Raw genomic sequence first — 16,259 nt, 5'->3', positions numbered from 1 at the left:
ACCCTGAAGACTTTTCTGTTCTAAATTAGTTGTATGACTTTGCTCTATATCCGCTACCTATGGTTTTTCTAGCGTCATGATGCCTTCTGGTGGCTGTTGCGCTATATAAGTTTTATTAACATAACATAACCTCTACACATTGATACAACGCTGAACGGCTCGCCATGCAAAATCGTGCTCCACGATTCTACTCCTCATTTACAAATCAATGCATAGCCTTGCCCACCTCTACCTCACAGACTGTACCACAATTTACGCTCCCTTTTTTAGCCCTACGTTCCTCCTGTCTTCACATCCTTTCAGTCCCCTGGTCCATCCCCCTGCGGCGCGTCTCCCTTAAGTTCCTGCTCTTTACTTGCTCATCTCCACTGGAATGTTTTCCTCCTGACAATAAACCTAGCCTATCAGTGAAACTATTTAAGATCACGCTCAAACTCGACGTGTTACCGCTGCCCACATACTCACCCCAGCCCACCCCTCAAAACTATGCCCCACTCCTTGCTCTGATATAGCATATATGTGTATTATTTGCTGGTGAATGCTGTAGGCCCTAAATGTAATTCTTGTATATGGCAGCACCTTCTCTTTGTCCCTGGTCAATGGCTCACTACCCCACTACACCATCACCTGGTTCCCCCTGACCTCCAATCAGGCATCCATCTTCTTTTATAAAGGCCCTCTGCTCGGGTACTGCCTCTGCGATTTGTATTGCCTCTTATGTGGATCATTTCTGTGAGAAGTGACATCCCGAACTTTCAATAAATGAATCCATAATTAAAAAAAAAAATAACAAAAATACAACCACACATTATTAGACTTTGAAACTTAGCACTAGCGCTGTTCACATTTGAAGCCATGTCTGCAAACATTGACATGGAAACTGCCTAACATAATAAAATACCACAATTAGATTAAAGGACACAACCCATCAAAGTCAATGGAAATGTAGAATATCACACAACAACCCAAAAATGCACACAAACCTGCACTATAACTAAAAACACACACTGATAAAAAAAATGTTTTGGATGCAAATGACACATTTTTACACTATCAGACCGACAATGACAAACAGCTGCCCTGTCAATCATTCAATGTAGTTTGTCAGTGCAGCATCATTATAGCTTCTGCAGTGCTTTGCCTCTGCTGTAGAATCAGGGACTGGCACAGATGTTCTGTCGCTGCTGTAGATGGGAGCAAGGCAGCTTGTATTTAACACATTGCTCGGGCTTCTCACTTTACTAGCCTTGAGGCAGCTGCAGCACACTGCCATTCTAAAACCTGGTGTCAATGATCCTTGCCTGCCTGGCATGCTCAACATACCCCTCCCACCTACTGCCTTGGCTCGGAGAGTGAACCCACAATTGGCATGGTTTATCCACTCCCCGTTTCTGCCCCCATTGTTGAGGCCACATTCTTGCTCTAGGTCAATCTGTAAGCTTCCCTTCTGCCCAAAGAGCGCTCTGCCAGGGTCAGTGTCATATTCTCTGGCACGGGCTGCTGCTGTGTAGGCAGTCTTTTTAAAACAATTATTTAAAACCTCAAAAGAACTTCTATGTTGGGGCAGAAAGCCACTAATTTCATAGGAACTGTCCTTGGTCAGCAAAGCAATATCTTTGGGATCAATCCAGCATGAAGACATTAAGAGTTCCCGAAAAGTAAATAGCTGCAGGACTTCCTATACCTCTTCTCCGACGTCGAAACCAGAGCTGTACTGGTGGAGTCATTACATTCTGACCATTTTTAGAACCCAGTGAGATAGGGAGCACCTACAAATCGGAGGGAGGGACCCCGCCCTAGAAACTCAGGGAGGCGATGGCAGGCAACACCGGTGACCTATGAGCAAACCTATTAACTTACCCTTCTTGACCCAAGAGGGGTGTGGTGAGGGGCCTTCAGCACCTTCCTACCCACAAACCAACAAACAGTTAGAGATACAACACCACTATGCACAGGACACTCAAGGACTCGGCAAGTGACGGATGTCCAAAAGCAACAAGGTAAAAAAAGCCCCACTAACCCAATTGCTAAGCCTCAACTCTGCCCACTGCATATGCCTCTCACTTGCTAAACAAGCACAACCACATCAATGCGCAGCAATCTGCACGCACTTCACTACACTGCAACAACAAATCAAACCACACATAGTCTCGCATAACAACACAGTCTACTGGTCAATAAACTGCACCCACACTCAGTGAGCGGTGCTAACTGAACTGAAGCTGCCAACAGTACATCAAAAACTTCTCACTCTAATATTGGGGCTGGGTGGGTGGAGGCAGTTTGTCTTGTCTATTGTTCTGTTTTATTGTATTCTTATTGTAGATGTAATGTGGGGGTGTTTTTTTTGTAGAGATTTGAAAAGATGCTTCAAAATGAAATATGTTATGTATTGCTTGACTTTATAAACTTCTTGTGAATTCACTCTTTACATGTAAGTTTTAATGTTTATGTTCTCATGTAAAAATAATAAATAAAGTTGGGGAAAAAAAATCTTCTCGCTCTACCTTTTGTCCCGCTATGCCCTAGTAACCCACCCTACTCTTTTACCTTCCAGAGCACCAGGGAACCCTCCAGTTGGGATAGTGCGCGGTATACATATCATTCAATGTTAACATTGTCTGAAGCCTTTGTGCAGATGAGCTTCCACATACTGCACACAGGAAGCTATTCCAAGTATTAGATACTTGGAGTCTTAGAATTCTTTCAACATATCTGAGGGATATTTATTTTCGAGTTCTTTAAAACAACCTCGTGTTGGTATCTAGCATCTTAAATAAGTTTCTTCTTACTTCCAGCATCTAGTTTCCTAGTACAGTTCCACCAATTTCGACTTGGTTCTGGACAGTGTTTTTATTGTATACTTAAACACTGGAACCCTCTAGGTTCTCTCTCTCTCTCTCTCCAATTCGGTTCATGATATTTCGGGGCTCTTGGACTTACCAAAAGTCCTGTCTTTCTGACATGCTCACTTTATCTAGCTCTCAGTCGGGCGTCTACCCGTTTGGGTTTTCTCGGTTATCGTCACCCATGTGGCTTTCCCAACCTTGACTGTTAACGTTTCTCGTTTTCTCAGGGCTCTCCAAAGCTCTCTGTCCTTCTAATATGCATGCTTGATATTGACTCAGGTATGGTGTCTGCCCGCTCGGGTTTATCAGGATCCTGTAACCTCTGTGGCTTTCCCAGCCTCAAATGTCTCTGTTCACTCCTTTTAACAGTGTTACCTCCTTGGGAATGTTCGCTTCCCTTCTGCTGCTTGGCTCAGCAGCTAATACGTGCAGAGCTTGGGTTTCTGGGCTCTCTCCTGCAGTCTGGTCTCGATGTTGGTTCAAGGTCCCAAGGCTGACCATGGCTTCTGTGTGGTCCCGCCACTAGGCGAGATGGTTGCTTTACTGTGTCTGTCTCTCTTGGCTTCTTGGTTGGCCCAGGCACCAGTCTTCCTGCGTCTGCTAAGGCTCACCTCTGCGCAGGATTCTTCTTCTCTGATTCCAAGTTCCTTGTGATTTTATGCACATCATCAGAAAGAAAGGGGGAAAAGGGGAGTCGTTCCTCTTTGACTGTGGAGTTGAGGCGAGATCCAGCATTACCAGAAGCCAGAGTTTGAAGAAATGTCACTGTTTGTTGAATTAAAAACAGAAGGTCTTCCCAATTCCCATGTAGGTCGAAAATATGTTTGGACCGGGTGTTCTGCACAGGAATGGGAATCCTTGTCCCCAAGAAGGGAGTCACTCCCAGTGAGATTCCACTTGCTCAGACCCTAGGGAGGGTCTTGCTAAGCGAGCTCACCTCCCAAGCCTCAAAGGGGGTGGCTCCCCTCTGTGGTGAAGGGATGAATTGTCCAGATTCGTCACAACTCCCGTTGACTACCTGTCACAATCCTACCCACCTGCCACCCATCACTGCTATATGCGCACATTCAGAGACTCTGTTTATGGCATAATTGCGAAGTGAAAACCTACAAACTGCCCCTGCATTCATTTACTTGTTTATCGCTGCAGTTCTGGATCAATCTGATTTAATGTCCCATTTTGGGGTTTGGGTTAAACCAGCAGATTAATTCTGGTACATGTATGCTGTCCAAGAGGCAGATGGCTGGAGGAGGCATATGAAGTACCCTTGCTTGCAGCAAGCTACTAAGAGCTGAAGAGACCCTTATTGCATTCACCTGCTCTGAGATACTGCAGGCTAGGCTGCGTAGAGCTAGAGAGACCTTAATTACAATCCACTGTTGCAGGCTACTGAAGCCAGGACTGGACTTGATTGAACACAGCTGCCCGAGACTGCAATCAGCTTCACCATGTTGGACTGTGGGCTCGGAGGGCCTTTATATGCTCACTTTGAACAGAAGAAGTTCTTCAGTCAGCTGCTTCCTCTAGGAGTTCGGGCTTCTGTGCTCCTGTGGTCATTTTCTTTTAACCTTTTCTGAATATCCCGATTTTAGCTTGTGAATCCTGTTTTTTGATGCTGCCTTGCAGTGCCATTTCCATTCTGCTGTTGCAGCCTGCCTGTTATTGATCCTTTCTTTGAAGTCCTGCTTTTGACTTCTGAACCCTGCCTGCCTTAGTCTGTGTTAACGACCCCTGTCCTGTTATGATATTAAGGACATCCAGTTGTATACCAGTAACTTTGCTGCCTTTCTGACTTTCCGCAAACACTGTGTTTTCTGTAAGCATTCCTGCATCACTGACTTTGCCTGTTTCTGCCCAAGTTGTTTTCTCTCTTTCTCTCTTGCTTTTCTGTCCTTTGTTCCTGTTATTTAATGCCACAAATTTGCTGAGTTAGTATCTTCCTCCAGTATTCAGCCTTCCTATTTGTTCCTTGCTTGACTAATTACTAGACTCCAGTACATAGTTCTAGTGCCTGTTCTTAATGCTGTGAGTTTCCTGAACCCCTCATATTTGCTGTGTTGGAAGCAACCTGTTTTGTCTGAACCCATTGCTTTGTGTGTCCTGATATTCCAGTTTCTGCTTTGTACTTTTTCTTTCTACCTGTCCTGTACCTGGGTATTTCTATCAATGCTGCTTTCTGACCTGTATTACATTTTGGTCCACTGTTGTGACTCTGCTCTGTATCCATTAACAGTATGACCATGGGTTGGTCTCCGCTCAGATCAGACAAGGGAAAGACTTCTGTTGCCTTCGTCTAGTCTGTTGGAGTCTTACCTGTCTTAGTATATGAAAACAGGGTTAAGGGTGGGTTCTAGAAAGTGAACACCCCAGTGCTGAGCTCTGTAATTGTGTGTTGCATACAGTTTTAACTCTGCAAGGTCACAGGTAAGAAGAGGTAAACCCAATACCTCTTGTAGACAAAGTGCAGAAAAAGTCCTTGTTACCTTGCAATGAGAAAATAATTAATTGACCCTTTGACCCTATCAGTGCAGTCTTTGTAATTTTCACAAGCATCAGGCTGCAGCCTTTTGGACTTTTACTGATTCCTGCAGACAATCATGTCATCCGGCAACAAAACTAACAAGATATTATCTTCCTTTAGTTTCTTACCCGCCTTGAGAAAGACCCTTAGGGGTTGAAACACGTGTCGGCTGACCACCCTCTCTAGACAAAACGTATACACTATTGGAGTGGATGGAACGAATTGGAGTGGATGGAACGAATTAGAGTAGATGGAACGAATCGGAACGGATAGTATGGATCTAGCGGATGTAACTGATGAAGCGAGTAAACCACATGGAACAGTTCGAACAAATAAAAAAAGAATAGAACAGATGGAACACGCTAAACAGATGGGATGGATGAAATTAATCAACAGATTGGATGGAGTAGTTTATATAGATGAAGGATCGAATGATGGAATGGATGGAAAGTCTAGTAAACTAAATGATGAACCAGACCAAATGCATGAACAAAACTGAGTGAACGGACAGAGTGAATAAAACCAACAGAATAGATGATACAGATGAGCGGTCGATCCCAAGCCATACCAACACCATATCACACTACCACGCTTACTCTCTCCTATACATCCCCACTCAATTAGAACATAGCGATATTATGACACATTCGGTATAGCTGTTCCCATACTAACACCTGCCACATACTGCACATCATCCTAATTAAACACAGCTAGCTGAGCACACACTACTACGCAGCCAGAAATCAGTCTGGTTATCAACCCACCAGATTGAACACATATTCCTGACCTCCCAACCACCACACCTACCGCTAGAAGCAGCTATCATGCAATTGCCACACCAGCTGCACACATATCCAATGCACCCACGCACCTTATGACTCTCTCTCCCTCTCGCTCTACTGACTTGAACTACGGTTCCCGAGGGTGTTCAACCTAACAGCGCCTTGAGATCATAGCAATGATACATAAGGCGCTATATAAATGCAAAGTAACATAACAAATAAAAATACACTCTTTAAATGCAGCAACAAGCGTCAGATCCTTTTTTTCAAAGGGTCAATCAATTATTTTCTCATTGCAAGGTAACCAGGACTTTTTCTGCTCTTTGCCTTAGTATATGGTCTCCAGTTTCACCCTTATACTGAGTACAAGAGTCTTTTCAGCATGCCTAACTCATGACGCTACTGTATGACAGTTAAGAGTAATCTGCTGGTACCGATCCCAAGGGCTTTCCCTAATCCCTGGAGACGCCTTATCATATTTCAGTACACCCTTTATTCTGATAAATACGTGTTGCCCAGTATATTTGCTTGCCTTTGCTTTTTCTGTGTATCTTTGCTTAAAGCCAGATCCTGCCCCTTTTGTTCCTGTGAATGCATGTTACAACTCAGATCAGCTTGGTATGTACCCTGTTTACGTTATATGTTAGCATTACCTTGTGCAGCTCCCTTAATCTACAGTGCATGCTCTGAGGTATAGCTTTTGCCCTGTGCCTGTCGCCCAGATTCCTGACACTACCAAGCACAGCACCTGAGCAAGTAAGAGTGAGGTTTGAGGTGGTTCTCTGCCCGCCAACCAACATAATAAGGGAACAGCCCTTTTTCTGAACCAAATGTTCTTGCCTCTCCCATAACCTTCACCATTCAGCTTATGGTAAAGTGTGGAATATTGAGACTACCCCCTTACCTCTTCTCCCAATTCACAGATCTGTGTTGCACATGGGTTACAATGCATTTGAGAGAGAGAGAGAGAGACAGAGAGAGATAGAGAGACCAAGAGAAATGGAGAGAGAGAAAGGGAGACATTGAAAGAGAGAGAGAGTGGGGAGAGAAAGTGTGTGTGTGTGTGAGAGAGAGAGACAGCGAGATAAAGGTAGAGCAAATTGACAGTGGCAATATGAAAAAATGAAATGGGAGCTGTCTGCAAGAGGCCACTGATAGGGGTGCAGGGAAGACACCAAGTTGTCCCGCCCTGTAAGGTCTTCTCCCCTTGCGACCCCTGAATAACCAACTCCCCTGTAAGATTTCCTACCACCTTACACTACACACAGACATATCTCCCACAGATGGTCATCAACATCTATGAGTGCATCTCTCAATTTTACAGGCTCAGATGACATCCATACTCATAGCCAGTACAGGACTGGTCTGACAACTATACAATGTTTTATAATATGGCAATTCATTTCCATTTTCATGGGGAAATTAGGTGTCCCTTTCGGCAGACACAACAACTTTCTAAAAAAGCATTTTCAATTATTCCTAATTTCGCTCATTTCTCGGCCTTCACATGTCCCCATATCTCCAAGCCATCCATAGAAGCTAGCTTTGCTTTGCAATTGTAGCCCTCAAGTGAAGGTTTTATGGCTCTCTTGCCATGTGACTTTGCAAAGCCCACTGCTGCTTAGCTAACACTATCTAGAGCTCGTTCAGATTTGGCACTTTGTTCAAACCACCCGCACTTGCTTTCAAACCTCACTCCATGGTAATCACCTGCTCGAGTGTTGTATCCTCAACTGGTATCAATATTTTGCAGCCCATAGCTCTTGGAAAATGAAAAACAAGGAATTTTGTTTTTTGTTTGTTAATTTCCAAATCATTTTCACTTCAATATTCTTAGAAAAGTGCACACTGCTTCCTCAGGCCCATTGGGGTCTGGGAAATTAAAATTGCAACATCAGCAACTGAAAGGAATGGAATTGTATAATTTCCTATAGTGGGAGCGCCTTTGCCACCATGCCGATAGTATTACATGAATTGAATTAGTGAAAAGACAGAAGAGGGTTGGGGCCAGGACACAACCCTGCAACTCCCCCTTCCGTACCTGGAAAGTAAGAGGTCAGGTCTTCCGCCAAACTCCCTCTAACACATGCTTTGTTTTCGATGTACAGTGCAATTATAGTTTTCAGCAAGGACAATGGCACCCTTCCTGTCATCAGTTTCTCCCACAATTTGATCCTATGCACACCATAAAAAGAACACTTTAAATCTACAAATAAAACATATAATTTCATCTTCCTCAAATTGACATACTTATTTATGGGCAATAAGAGTCTAAAATTATAGGATATGATAGGTTATTTATAACGCGCTTAATACCCAGAGGTTTATAAGCTTGGACCCGGGGATCGAACCTGTGGTACTCTCTGTTGTCTTGCTTCCAAGGCGAGCACGTTGCCCCCGAGCTATCCTCCTGAGACTGCTCTATGCTGCCTACCCCATGCTGGAACCCTGCCTGGTGGTAATCCATTGCCTTTGCAATGCTATCTAATACGACTATGGCATAGATTTTGCCAATAGAGTCCAGCAGTGAAATGGGTCAATAAATGGTAGGATGATCTCTTTCCCCCCATTTTGTAAATCAGTATGATTTCTGCCTGCACCCAGGATTTGGGGACTATTGAAAGAGTGTTGATAGCATTAAATAATTTATGGACGAAAGGGACCCAGATTTCACTTTCCCTTTTGTACAAATCCACTGCAATGTTGTCCACTCCTGGCACCCTGTTCCCTTTTTGGGCACCAAGGGCCAGTCTAATCTCCTTTTGGGTTAAGTTAAGTGGATCACCTGCTTCAATGCCATCTAACAAAGAGACAACGTTGTTAGGTGAGAATACCAAACAGGTCTCCTCATACATAATCCTAAAGTGGTCCAACCATCTGTCCTCGCATATGCTTGCAATGATAGAATTATTGGTTTCAACTACCCCTGCCTTCATCAATTTTCAGAACTTGGTATTATTTCCCACATGAATAGCCTCCAACGATCTTGTCTTGGCAGGCCAATTAACAAATGGCTCAGTACCAGTGTCAGGTTCAAAAGGTTTACGTTGCAGCATCAGAAACCTAAGGGATCAGGGTTTACTGACAGCACTGAATGAGAGTTCTAAAAAACAAAAACAATGATGCTTCTCTTTAGGACTGTGACCCATTCCTTCCCTCACCCTTTTATGTCCCGCCTCCTGGTGGGAAACAAAATGTAACTCAGAGTCCTTAGGGTTTTAAGTGCCCCCGACTTGTTTCTTGGCTATTGCTGGTCTCGTGTCAGGGTGTTGTGCTGCACCTGCAAGAAATACCGGCACCACCACCACTGATGCTTTAGGTCATCTAGTCAGGAGCCAAGCATCAGACACTGTGAGATCCTTTGCAGGATCTCAGTGGGCCCTGTGGTTGATAGGCTGTATCCCTTGAAAGGCTGTCAGGTATCTATTTGGGTGCTAGTTCCACACCAAGCTAGTGCCTCCCTACAGACGTGGGTCACAACCACCCTCTCTTGCCTTGCCTCTCTATTTGGTCTCCTCCACCTCCTTATTACGCACTATGTTCTCCTCTTTGGCTTTCACCACCTACCGCTCTGTGTCACTTTAATTTCCTCCTTAATGTTGTGCAACATGTTATCCTATTCTTTCTTTCTTTCTTTCTTTCTTTCTTTCTTTCTTTCTTTCTTTCTTTCTTTCTTTCTTTCTTTCTTTCTTTCTTTCTTTCTTTCTTTCTTTCTCTGGTCTCCCCCACCCCCAATAATAGCTGCAGCACCTCCTTTCTCCCTTCCTGGCTGCTCCTCAACTTCCACCTTTGCCTCCTCCACTCTTGCTGTTTAGCATTCTTTTCACCTGCTTCATGAGCAGGTGCTTCGATTGACCTTTGCTTTCAGGAACTACAAACTGTACATGCGTTACCACTCTGTACCAGCAGTGGTACATTCGTCAAGGTTACATCACGTCCAAGTTCCATCCAAGCCTTACTCTGGCAGCAAGCACGTTGTTATTCCATGTTTCTTCCTCGTCTGGTAAGCTTCTCTGTCTTTGGTGTGCACAAGGCTCAGTGAACTTCCATGGATTGTGTTGGCGAAGAGGAGTGCAAATGACATTTGTTGATTTCTGATGATATGCAAACCATGCTTCCACACCTCTCCGGCATGGACCATACGAAACCTCACTCCTCACTCCTCGTGTTCCCTTTTTTATGGTTCCATGTCACTCTTAGTTCATCAGGGAATGACAAAGTATGCTTAGCTGCAACTCTAGGTCCATAGACCCTCCTCCAGGTCCAAGGACGGCACAGACACAATTCTGACCTTTTTCTCCGGAAAATTGCATATTCCATTGCTCACTCCGCCCAGTCAGGAAATGCCTCAGGGGGCTGCTGTATATGCATTTCAAATGCCATTTGAGTGCACATTATGAATTCAAGCTTGCAGCCACATTCACATTTTTCAGCTTGGTTTCAGACTTCTATTTTTACCCATTTTTACCAATTTGATTTTTTATACAAGATGCTGAATGGACTTTCAGCAGACCAAATGAGGACCATGAGTTGTCCCAGACACAAGCTTCCCGTACAGGTTGGGTGCAAAACTATCCACGTTTTTTTGCTAAGGGTGAGAGCAAATGTTTCCTGTGGGAGTTTGAAGGGGAAATGCAACTTTCGAGATCTCCAAGAACTTCTCACTCCTGGAGCAAACATCATGAAACTTACAGAATAAATTCAGGCTTGGATGCATATCGTATTTGGAATGTTCCGTGCAGTTTTGTCCCGCAGCAGCATAGTTATGTGCATCTTAAAACGTGCTCTTCTTATAACCAACCTATAGCTACAGAGTCGCTACATCTGACTTTGTAATATATAGTCCTAGGCATTCTCTTATAATTCTTCCTGTATACATTTGGAAGAACAGAAATAGTGCTGTCCTACTTTATTTTATGTAAATTTGGACGCTCGACCTGTGACCTTCAAGGTGTCTGAAGTTGGTAGCAACAAATAGCAGGTGAAGCTAGGAGGGCATTCATGGAAAAACAACATTGCAAGAGATTTAGGGATGGGTAAAAGTAAGACTATTCTAAAGTTGCGGGACCCCGACAGAGAATGCTCTGCTTCTTGTGGGTGTCCTGTGACTTTGGAAGGATCTAGGAGTCAGGCCACAGGCGCAGCGATGGATTATAAGAAGCCTGGAGATTAGGAAGGCAGACCAATCCTGTGAAAGGTCAGATGGGCAAGGAATCACTCCTTAAGTGACTCTGTCAAGACCATGGTATCCAGTGAAGAGAGCAAAGAATGGGTGCAGCATGAGAGAAAATGGTGGCATTGAAGACATATCTACTGGGCAGATGATGTGGGGAGCAGTTCCGAAGGGGATGTGGAAGCCCCATAAGGGGGCATGCACATAATCAAGCCAAGATGACATTATGGTTGCTACAGCTGAGATGCAGAAGTCCTACGCAAGGAAGGGGGTGCTTTTCCTCAGGACCTGGAGATGAAAAATGCAGGCAGTGGCCACTACAAAGACAGCGAATGCCCTTGGTCGACATTAATGCCCATAGTTTTGACTTCATTAATAGGAAGAGGGCAGGGGCCACTGCTGGGGGCCATCAATTCCTCCTGACATCATCATCTCTGTTTTAAATTAGTTTTGCTCCAGCATGTGGAAATTCACCCACCTCCCAAATGGCCGACATAAAGTAGCTGCTGACATCCAGATGATTGGACTCAAGAAAGAGGAACATCTGGCCTTCCTAGGTTTAAAATGTATGTACATAGGTGTAATAAGTAGTCATAAAAGGGGGAAACTGACATGCATAATGCCTCTACGCCTCCCTCCCTGCCATTGCTTCTTCTCTGATCTCCTCTGCGATCTACCCTTTTTTCCTTCTTAATCTACCCCTTTCTTCTTCCACTTCCACTTCTCTCCATCCTTTACTGATTCTCCTCTCCCTGCTGTTGTGGGACTCTTCTCTCTCTGACCATACATAGAATGTGCATAGGGGTGCACCCCTACTTCTTCTGAACATAAATAATTGATGCACAGATCTCACTCTCAATGTAAAAGAGAGGTACAAAAGCCTCTCTCGCAACGAGAGGGAGAGAACGAAACGTCCCATCTCCATACATGCCAATATGCCCCATGTTATTAGGCTGATGCTGATCGATTCCTGTTTTCTTCTTTGAATTCTGTGACATTTAGTTTTGCTTTTCCAATTAGAAATCCAGCACTACAAGTCCCAGAAGAGAAAATAGACCATCTCCAGAATGCAATGAGCCAAATTGGCATGTAAAGCAACACCGTCCTTTGAACAACAAAAAAGCAAGTCTTCTCTATGATCAGCACAAGAAAGCAAAAGCCCAGAGAAATACGCTGCGTCTAGGAACAGTGTGCCTGTTTAGAGTTGCCACCTAGCTCGTTTTAGACCGCACTTCATGTTTTTCTAAAGTTCTGTCTATCCGGATTTCCAGATATTTGCTCTGCAGTCCAGTTTCTATCTCCCTTTTCAGTCTGTAGACAGAGATTTATGAACCCTGGACTCTACAGGAGCTGCTAATGGAATTATGTCTTCGTTGTTCAAACTCCAAGTTGATGGTTTCACTTTTAATTGGTCCCCTCTTGGAAGCAAGTGTTCCCCCAGCACTCACAGCAGTGAGACACGGTTGTAAAGTAACTACTCCAGATGCTTAGGTCAATTTCTTTAATTGTTCTCTTCTTAGGTTACATCTAAGATACAATAGATATTGACCCACCGGTGGCCACCAACTAGGCTACATCCTTCCAACTGCCTTGGGTAGAAAACCTGGGTCAGAATATTCACATTCTTTTCCAATCCACTGATGACATCACACTCCACACTGACATGACTAAGACAGCAGATACTACACACCACCTCTCCTTGCTGAAAGTTTGAACGTTTTTATTGAACACACTTTGGCATAATTTGGCAGAATTACAAGCATCAGAGCTTAAAACCAAAAAACAAACACAAGAGAGTCATGTGACACATAGACAGAATCACCAGGAATAGGTGCAATGGGCACTATGTCCCTTCATTATTTACACTCTGTGATGAATCCTGTGATGTCATCCCTTCTCCATGGGGGAGAGACCCGTTCCATGAGGGCAGGGAGGTGAGGCCACTACCCGATAGTCCCCCTGGGAGTGGTGCTCAGTGGGAGGATATCATGGGGAGGGATTCCCCCTCTGGGATACAGGGAGGACATCATGGCCAACACTGTATAAACAACCCTCAACCACCTTTCTCCCCTCGCCTTTCTTACCCTCCTCTTACCCCATAAGTTCTCCCATGTACTTATGCCACACCAACAGTACTACTAGTACTGGGATGAGGAAGAATAGGGTTGAATCCACTAAACTATCATCTTGTAATACTGGTACGCGCAAGGAGCTTGGAGGCATTAAGAACTCTCAAGACAATCTCACTGAACAGTCTAGTTCTCATATGAGATGGGACTTAAAAATGGAAGAGGGACTAACCATGGTGTCAGTCCCTCCCATGAGGCACCAGGAGCGAAAGAACCGTACTGCAGATGGAGAAGCTGATACTGCAGTTGGTGACTGGGAGGTGGCAATGCACAAACATGAAGCAACTTCAAAGAACCATCAAAAGACAAGTAGAAGCCAGAGACCGAGGTGAGCGACCGGGAGCCGATATGGAAAGTGTGGGACCTGAGAGTGAGAAGCCGTTGTAACAGGGTTAAGGACCCTCAAGTGGAGAAACAGTACACCTAACAGAGGATTATATCAGGGATACTGGAAGAAAGGATTATACCAGGGATACTGGAAGAAAACTAGTTGAAAAAATACAGGGTCAAGGACCCGGCTGTGACTGAAGAGGAGTTCCTCAGATGTACATCTTCTTCGTGGCAGTACCAGGTAGGGTAGTATACAAGGTCTGTCCAACTGAGCCACTGCAGAAGCTCATAAAGGGCCTGAGAAAGGTCAGGGGAAGGGAGATATCCCCCTACTTTGTGGAACTGTGAAAACCAAGCTGAGAAAGGTCAGGGGAAGGGAGACATCCCCCCTACTTTGTGGAACTGTGCAAACAGCTTGAGAAAGGCCAGGGGAAGGGAGACACCCCTACTTTGTAGAACTGCGAAAACCAGCATCACAAAGGCCATGGGAAGGGAGACATTCCCCCTACTTTGTGAACTATGCCCGTCCAGAAGAAGGAAGTCAGTCTTTTGGGCCCAGAAGAGCCAAATCCAGTGTAGTTCTGTTAAAGGAGTAAGGGATAGAAGTAGGGTTTTTGACACAGGTTGGTGGACTTTTTAGTTACGGACATTCTGATGTTTCGTTAGTATTTTGTTGAGGCAGGGAAACCCCTTTTGAGAGTTTGGGACAGGTAGGGGTTCTTTTCTTCTTTTTTGATAAAAATAAAAGCCTTTGCCCAAAAGCATGCCACCTGTGTGTCAGTCTGCTTCTTCCACACCCTTACATTTGGTGTCAGAAGCGGGATCTGACCCAGTTGACACAAACTGGGGGACCCTGACATCTACAAAACGCACTGAAAGAGCCTGAAACCCTTTGATCGCCACTTAAAAATGTATTTGTTTCAATCTCTCGCCTAGCAAACATGTAACTATTGAAGCCGGGGAAAGACAACTGATCTCCATGGGTCTAGTTCTGATTCCCCCTAAAGGGACATACATTAGGCTAGTATCTAAGTCAGGGCTGGCCCGGAAACATGGCCTAGATGTAATGGCTGGGGTAATAGATCCGGACTACCGGGGGGATATCAAGGTGCTGATACAGAATGACAGCAAGCAGGCTTACCAAGTAAAGATTGGGGAGAAAATGACTCAAGGGGTCCTAGAAAAAGCTGTATTCACCAGGTTCCTAGAAATCCCCAACACTGATATCACTGGTAGGGGATCAAAGGTTTTGGTGAAGCTGGTATAAACCCTGAATCTGACATGAATATTCCAAGACCCCATTGGGACGAAGAAGAACCAGAAATAATACCAGACCTAGCATTTTCCCACCGTAATGACCCGGTGTTAGCAGAAGACTTCCTGAAAGCCATTCCAAAGGAAGAGGGTAGGAAGGGGGTCTTCTTTTTTATGTAGGGGGGACATAACTAGTGAGGGAAACCTTTATACACAAATAGTAGTTCCCCATAGTCACTGAAGGGTAGTTTTGGAAATTGCACATGCCCATCTTAGTGCTGGTCATTTAGGGGCCACAAAAACCCACTAGCAAGTGGTAAATGGGTTCTATTGGCCCGGAGTGTATGCAGGTGTTACAAAATCCTGTAGCCTCTCGCTCCCTGTGCCAGAAGACTACTTTACATCATCCTCCACTTGCACTTCTAGAGCCCATACCGGTTATAGAAGTTCCTTTTTCCTAAATAGGAATGGATATTGTGGGGCCATTGGAGCCTTCTATGATTGGGAATAGGTACATCCTGGTCATCTTGCATTACGCTACCCATTATCCTGAAGACTTCTGTATGCAAACAAACACCTCGCAACAGATTCTGAAACACTTGATCCCCTTTTTATCCAGATTAGGCTTTCCCAAGGGAACAACTTTCATTAATAAAATAATGGCAGAGGTAAAAGATATTCTACAGATAAAAACCTTACAAACCTCTGTTCATCACCAGACAGATGGTCTCGTCAAACATCTCAATAAGACCATGAAAAATATACTTTAAAAGTTAGTGGAAGCTGACGGAAAGAGCTGGGTTGTAATGAGTCCTTGGGCCCTGTTCACCATCCAGAAGCATCCCAGGCATCGCTAAGGTTTTCACCTTTTGAATTATTGCATGGACGAGATCCCAGAGATGTGTTAGACATGATACGGGAGACCTGCGAGGAAAGGGAAGAAGCTATCCAGCACTTGTCCCAAACCGCACAGCAGATTAAAGAACACATGCATGCATTGCGGGAAATAGTCTACTCCCAGTTAACAAGACTCAAGAACATCACTTATGACAGTATTATCTCAAAGCTGTGGCCAGGTCTTTCTCTATTGGGCAAAAGCTCCTAGTACTATTACCAACCTCTGGGCATAAGATGCTATTAAGGTGGCACAGACCATAAGAGGTTATAGAACAAACTGGCACATATAAATACAAAGTTGACCAACCTGATAGGCAAATTAAA

The 16,259-nt window shown here is 44.4% G+C and overlaps 1 long non-coding RNA gene across 1 annotated transcript in view; it reads right to left on the bottom strand.

Annotated features, from left to right (window-relative positions):
* The window catches only part of LOC138510191 (uncharacterized), a 96,555-nt gene that overhangs the window by 38,804 nt on the left and 41,492 nt on the right, over positions 1–16,259 (bottom strand). The gene's annotated exons all lie outside the window — the stretch shown is intronic.

Source organism: Ambystoma mexicanum, chromosome 6p (genome assembly GCF_040938575.1).
Source record: "Ambystoma mexicanum isolate Mex_15411 chromosome 6p, UKY_AmexF1_1, whole genome shotgun sequence".
Lineage (NCBI taxonomy): Eukaryota > Metazoa > Chordata > Amphibia > Caudata > Ambystomatidae > Ambystoma > Ambystoma mexicanum.
This window is presented reverse-complemented; position numbering and strand designations above follow the sequence as displayed.